Below are 8,015 nucleotides of genomic sequence, written 5' to 3' on the forward strand. Positions count from 1 at the left end.
TACTTACTCAGTCGGTTTCTTTGTCGAACCGTTAAGTTACAAGGACGTAAACAAGCCAACACACACACATATATATATATATATATATATATATATATATATATATAGAGAGAGAGAGAGAGAGAGAGACAGAGACAGAGAGGCGACGAGCTTCCACACAGTTTCCATGTACCAAATTCACTCACAAGGCATTAATCACCGCGGCACTTAACCAAGGTGCCACGGAGTGGGACTGAAATCGAAACCATTTGGTTGTAAAACGAGCTTCTTAATCACTCAATCATACCCCTGCGTATGACTTCATCGGACACGATTGCGTTTCTAGCAGTCAGACGTTCGTAGAAATCTATGAACAAGTGGTACCTTTAACAATGAGAGTGCAAGCAGAGGTGATTTGTATCAAGATTTTACTGGTAAACGACACTCCAACGTAGAAATCAAATCAGAGAGAAACAATGGAGCATCAAGAACACAGATAATCTTAATCTGCTCTGAAAAAGACTTCAATCCTCGTAAAGTCTTTTCTTGTATCAAATATTTTCAAGTGTCTCTTCGTATTAGTTGAATTAGCGCGATGTTTCTTTTTAAACTTTTTATTGAGCGCTCTGCTAATGGTTTTCGTTGAACAAAAATATTTTCTTTATATTTGCAAGGTATTTATACCTATATATACACACACACACACACAGACAGTTCATTTTTCTCTAAATACGCATTTAATTATAATGCTCCTTCTGTCATACACACACAGCCATATGTATATATATGTGTGTGTGTGTGCTTACATAGATATGTACACATACACCACACAAACATATAGAGAGAGACACCCATACAGATATACACACATATTCAAGATTTTTTTTTGTTAATATCCTACCATAAAAGAAAGACTAAATTTGATTACGCGTGAACACACAAAAAATACTGAGACATACAGAACACACACAAAAACACAGACACACATTCATGCATACACATTCCTCTGATTTTCTTCCTCCCCACATTTCTCTCCAACAAATGCGAACTTAATCCAGACATGTGTCTTGGTAGTAGTAGCGGGTGGTGCTGGTGTGATATACGTGAGTGTATGTGGGTGTCAATGTGTGTGCGAACGTATGCGTATGTGTGTGTGTGTGTGTGATAAGGGAGGGCATTTAAAGGCTGGAGGAGATGAGGGGGAGGAGAGAACCGCCAAAAAAGATATTGTGTACGAATGGGGAAAACAGCACAAACCGTTGTTGATGTGTATGTGTGTTTGTGAACGTTCAGTAACAGACTCATATACACATACGTTCGCAAAAGTAAGGTATGGGTGTGCGTATATACATCTTAGGGATTCTTAGATAACTACATAGCTTTATATACGCACACATGTATGGATGCAAACATAGACATAAATATAAATACATTTGTTCGTATACAGATACACACACAAACACATCTATCTATCTGTCTGTCTGTCTGTCTGTGTCTATCCAGCTTGCATTCTGTTTTAGTGGAGAAAGAAAAGTAAAATCACAAAGATAATACAAAACCATACACACACACATATATATATATACACGTACACACAGCCTGACATAGCACTTTAAAAGGGGTTGGGTGGTGGTAACGCATTATACTTTACTTCTTTCTTACGTTAGGTGTACAAGTTACAGCTCAGATGTGGGGTACCCCAACATGCCTACCAATGTTTGACGGGTGGGTAACGTGTTTGACTAGTCTCTGTATGCACAATGTTACTATGTGTATGCATGTGTGTATATATATATATATATATATTTATATATATACATACATGTGTGTGTGTGCGTGTGTGTGTATGTGTATTTATATACAAATGCCTGAAGGTAGGCATTTCTTAGCACTATTACGTCACCGAAGACGGGGTCACTGTAATGGGATTACGCCACATTCCTGGGAATGACTGTAAATATCTCCCCACCCACACTGCAGACCTTCGCGTTATCTGTCGAAACACGCACAAACACATACAAAATGTATATATAAGTGGAAGCCGTTTGCTGCGGTCATTTTGGGATGAAGCCTTTCGATAACAATAACTAGATGAAAATATTAAGCAAAATAAAGTGGGAAGCCACTAATTTGGATAACATTAACCGGTTGATGGCATTGTTCAGGCTGGTAACACGCAGCTTCCAGAGTATGCATGTGTGTCTTATAAACATTCGAATGCGCAAACGAGAAAATTGTTTTCATCAACAATTGTAGTTTAGTCCCAGGCTAGCTCCTATTGAAAAGACGTATGACTGCGACCATTGCATCCATATGCACGCGCGCGCGCACACATACGCACATTAGTTTACATGCTATGTACACACGTGCTTGTAAACCGACAAATTACCTATCGGTCTTACGTTTCACGGCATTCCTTCGTTACTAGCAGCAAACACCTATATAACTGTAAGACTAGCGGTTTCCACATGCTCGATATATCTCCTAAACAACTAAACAATAGTTGACTGATTAAATCTCTTCAGATTTCACCGGTCTCCCCTGTTCTCTCGTCGACTCTCTGAAGGGTCAATTGTCGCCTGTATCGGAGACAGTGGATTGTATTAACTTCAGTTCTTATTATTTTATCGATCATCGAAATCGACACCGGCGTGATCTGAATTCGGAATGTGAAGAGGCCACAAGGCATTTTGTCTGATTCTGCATAACTGCACGAGCCAATATGGGTACCTCTGTGTAATAGCTCGATCTGCGAGAAATAGCAGTCAAATCTAAAACTACACCCGCCTGTCCTTTAAAATGTAGTGCTCTAGTATGGCCTTGTCCGCGTGGAGGGTAAAACAAACTAATGAATATTAGATAATAGTAGTTCTACACATATGATGCCTTAAAAAAGATGTGAAGAATTTGCCTAGAATATGTTTGGTCATGCTTGTTTAGAGAGATCCAATATGGTTCAAAACAACGAAGTTGCACATCTATATAAAAAGAATTATAAGGGTAAAAATAGTTATATAATTAAAAAAAAAATCATGGTATATATACATCACTATATCGATTAGACTACCGGATGCTGTTATACACCACTGGTCACAATGCGTTTCCTCGCTTCGTTGTCGTATTTGAGAATGCTGCCACGACCAACATTCCTTTTAAACGGAACACTAGTCTGTCGTAGGGTTATCCATTTACAGCTGAGTCGGGTGGAGTAATGTGTTTTTTGCTGAAAAACACAACGCAGTGCCAGTCTTGGAATCGAAACTACAATCTTGCGAACGTGAGTGCAATACCTCTTACACTAGGCCACGTGCCTCCACACACACATCTATGTATGTATGTGTATAAGAGAAATATGCCTACAATTTTTTTACAGAAACGAATAGAAAGATAGCAACAATAAAACTAAAGTACTTAAAAGAAATCCCTGTATTCATTCATTCATTTAAACTCTCAGTCTATTGAGGACAAACGGAAGAGCTTTATTTAGTGATTTGGCTACTATATCTAGCAACCAGATGATTAATCCCCATCGGTTCGTTTTTCTGGTTGTTAAGCCACAAGTTAGCGTAGACCAAAGATCAACAGTGACTAAGTCTTGTATAAGAGGACTGCATTACTTAATGCGCCTTTTTTGAGATGGTAGGAAGTGATATGAGGGAGATTTAGCTGCTCATGCGACCTCACAGAGGCTTCTTCAGTAGAGCTGTTTACCCACATGTCAGTGCTGAACCAGGAGACCTATGGTAAATGACGTCCCAGCTGTGACTACCCCAACCTGTTTTCAGATATAGTGTATACCCGTTTTTTTTTTAAAAAAAACAATAGGGTATCGCTTCGAGAGATTTTTGGCTGTTATTTCTAGCAGGTCAGACGACTACATAGAGCAGAGGTTCTTAACTTTTCTACGATTCTCGACCTCAAAGAATTGGCCAATGTGTCATCGTACCCGCTTTACCAGACTATCAAACTCATTATCCTAATCCAGTTATATTAGACGTTAAGTTTAGCTTTACAGATAACAAGGAACAGAAAAGAAAATCAATCATAAGGCGTTTTGAATTTTTCCTCTCAGTTTTCTTTTTCTTTAGGGTTCGAGTGGCATTTTTGGTTTTTGGTTCTCATATCCCATCTTAAGACTGAACCTCTAACGTGGAAGCTCCCTTGTTGATTCGACACCTCACACTTATTCTCTCATATATTCAAAACTGGTTTCCCTAAAGGGTGATAAAGTCACTAAAATTTGCCGCTGACTTCTTTCGTTGCCACAGAGGCGAAGGCGTTTTTCTTCATTTCTTTCTTTCTCCCTTTCTACCGTTTTTTCTTTTCTTTCTTTCTTTCTTCTGCACAATGGAAACGTGATGGGTTTCACATTTATTGGTTTTCCAGTGTTAATCATGTCCACTTACTTATTTATTTAGTCTTTAGAACTAGTTCGTTGTTATTTGTTAGAATTCGCCTCTAGGGTTTGGGGATGTATACAAATATATATATATAACATATAACATAGAGATATAGCTATTAAACGTAGGTAGAAAGACTACTTCAGAAATATAATGCAAGCACAACACAAACTTAACTACTTCAAATAATAATAAAAATCCGTGTCTGTCTGTCCCTATCCTTCTATCTCTCTTGGCATATATACTATGTAAAATATTAATGATACACTTACATTATATACAACTACTAATATAACTGATACCTTCCACGCCCTTATCTTTTTATACCATCATATGTTAAAATGTTTCATATTCGAGAACATGCGAATATGAAAACATTTTACAAACCCGAATGTTTGCAAGTGCGAGATCTATAAGTTTGTGCATGACTTCCTATCTGTGTGTCTGCGTTAGTTTGGAATGTTTTTCTTCTAATCGTTGTCGCCTGTAAAACTACTGTGTGTATGTGTGTATTACATCTCTGTTCTTCTCTTGGTGAAGGTAAAGAATACGCACACCCGGTGGTTAGGGTTAGAGTTTTTGTTAGGCTGAAACGGGTGGTGTGCGTATTCTTTACCCCCACCCTTCTCTTTCACTCTCTCATATATATAAAAAAAAAACAAAAGACGAAGACAGGTGGTGTAGACAACAAACAAATGTATTAGTTTAACGCTCGGGAAGTGAAAAAGTCTTTAACACACACACACATATGTATAGAGAGAGAGGGGGGGAAGGAGGGAAAGAAGAAAAGAGAACAAAGAGGAGAAAAGTATTCGAGACAAAAATATCGAATGATCACAATTTAAGGCACAACTTTTGAATATGGAAGCAGTTATTGCCTGACAATCCAAAGGGTGAAACTCTGGAGAAGTAGTTTCAGTTTTAATTATCACACACACACACACACGCAAACATATCGGTATGAATGGACAAACGTGTGTGCGATTGTAAATGTATGTGTGTGTTTTGCAGTCAGTTAACAGCTTCCGTCGATCCGGTTGAACACCAACGCCTGGCCCTTGTGTGCCCTTATAGCAGATTTCAGTCTGTTGCAAGCATTTGGACCAGATCTCCGATCTGGGGACAATTTCCTTCCAGTCTCTCATCGGTTTCAGTGATCCTGAAAATGGTACCGGGGGAAGAGGGGTTACCCTTCCTCCTCTGACTAACCCCCAAGATAACAAAAATGAGGGCAAATGTGTGTGTGTATAGAGACACGCACATATCTTAGTGTATGACATTCCCAAAGCCCTTATGGTTTAGGGAATGAAACAATCCGTAGACTAGGTGAAAAACGAACACTAACAAGTCACATAACACGAATGGTGGAGTGAGATATAAAAGGTACAGCTTCTCATCATACCTCTCCTCCAATATATTTTACCTTTCCTTACCTACTAATAATTACTTCTTAAACATATGCATTCGAATCAACGATGGTTGCTTGTTTAGTTTTCCTCCAATCATACCCCAATCTTTTAAAAAGAAAACGGAAGGATACATTATGTAGTTACATAGTCTGGTGTTCCACTGCTTGAAAATAAAAACCAGTGGGATCGTCACGGCTGGAAGGATTTTGCCAATACAAGTTTGTACGCTCGATCAAAACAATAAAACATACACGCACATATATACATTTAAAGAGATTATTTGTATGATGAATACATACACACACATATACGTATATATACATGCGTGTGTGTGTAAAAATGTGTGAGAGTGAGAGAGAAAGAGAACGTACGTGTGTGTGTGTGCATACTGGACAAACCGACAGAAATACAGGTAGAGACGGCTACATCGATTGCCAGATAAACACGTGATAGACGTTCAGACAAAACAAAAAAAGTTAGGAGGTAAAATAAGCTAATTTAGATAACCATATAAATGTGAAAGTTTTTTCCCCCACCATGTTTCCGACGAATTCTCTCTATACTTACAAAACGTCAGTTTTAAAGACGTCTTCTACCTCCCGGCAATATGAAACTGTGAGGCTCATGCATTTCTTGCGAAAGGAAAATTTTTTTTAGTCGTGTTGTTGGACTACATTTGATCCAAATGTAGTAAATCGAATTAATAATAGAAAAAAAAAAGCAGTTAAATCTCTCATATTCATCGTACTTAATAAGGAAATGAAGGGTATATTAGATAATGTAGGCCTAGACATACACTTAAAAAAAAAATCATAAATCTACTTTGATCATAAGTCTACTCGATCAGCGTTGACCTGGGGCTAAACAACATCAACGTCTGTGTCAAACGATGGAGTGTGATTTTTGGGGGAGATTTGGCTGCTAGTTCTAGTAGTACGAGCGACTATGAAGACTGCCTTTGTTAGGTGCTGTTTATATATATATATATATATATATTGTGTGTGCGTTAATCTTTAGCATTAGATAATGAAACCACATAGTGTAAGTTGGCCAGTGAAAGAGAATGAGTCAAGAACAAGAGTGGGGAGGGAGGCACAAGATTAGAGAAGCGCAGGAAACGAATAAAGAGGATGTTGTGATATTCATCCCATTTTCAAATACAAAAACAAAATATAATTTTTCAACATAGGCACAAGCAGACCCGGTTTAACCATTGAGCAAAATATGCACGTGCTTAGGAGCATCAAAGGTAGGGGACACCAGAGTTTTCTTTTTTTTTTCTCGTCCGGATCTGCTATAGTGCCAATGTTGTAGTTGAATAGGGCTCCCAACAAGAAAGCGATGAAAAATTGTATTATTTCCCGTTGCCCTTTTATAAGTAAATATTTTGCATCTCTTAATTGGTGTTAAAAAAAAAAATAATAATAATAAAACAGGACATATTTAATATGCATGTGGGTCTGCTGCAACTAGCCGGGGGACAACTTAAAAGAAAACCACATTTTTAATGATTATTGCATATTCAACACTCAAACAATAGAATGACCGAGGAGGTACCATTGTTGGGCTGCGCTTAGGATATCAGTTGGCCTTAATCCAAACCTGGGTACACGGGTTCCTTTTCAGATATTGTTGTTTGTCCCTAGGTCAGTCCTAATGCAGCAGATCTATGATCAAAGACATTCCAGCTATGGCCACACGGCCTTTTTTTCTCAAGTATACCTCAGATATTATCCGATGTGTCATTCCTCTTTTTAGAACTTAGGGTGCAATTTGAGGGGTAATTTGGCTGCTATTTCTAGCAGATCGAGCGACCACGTAGAGACTGACTTACTGGGTAATGTAAGGAGAAGGACAGAATGTTAAGTTGTAGCGTACATGCCTTTCTGAAAGGTAGATATTACCAATCTCAGACAAAGGGTTGTTCGATGGCTCAGATATCGATATGCTATTTGTTGTTAGTCCTGATTGAACAGACTTAAGATGAAAGGCATTCCAGTTGTGACTATCCCTTCCGTTTAGGAATAACAAGGACTACAATATCTATATCTTTGGTTGATATGCTGTGATTTGAGGGAGATTTGACTGCTATTTCTAGCAGACCGAATGACCACATAGTTGGCCTTCTCACTGTAGTGCATTCTTGGCTTACGAAAAGTAAACACGAACGAATTATACCATCACTCACGAAACCTTCGTAATTATTAGAGAAAGGTGTGAAGATCGG

The 8,015-nt window shown here is 38.3% G+C and overlaps 1 protein-coding gene across 2 annotated transcripts in view; it reads right to left on the minus strand.

Moving 5' to 3' along the window:
* LOC106868717 (plexin-A1) overlaps nt 1-8,015 on the minus strand; it is a 131,946-nt gene that overhangs the window by 122,542 nt on the left and 1,389 nt on the right. The gene's annotated exons all lie outside the window — the stretch shown is intronic.

The sequence above is a fragment of the Octopus bimaculoides genome, chromosome 5 (assembly GCF_001194135.2).
Source record: "Octopus bimaculoides isolate UCB-OBI-ISO-001 chromosome 5, ASM119413v2, whole genome shotgun sequence".
In the NCBI taxonomy this organism is placed as follows: Eukaryota; Metazoa; Mollusca; class Cephalopoda; order Octopoda; family Octopodidae; genus Octopus; species Octopus bimaculoides.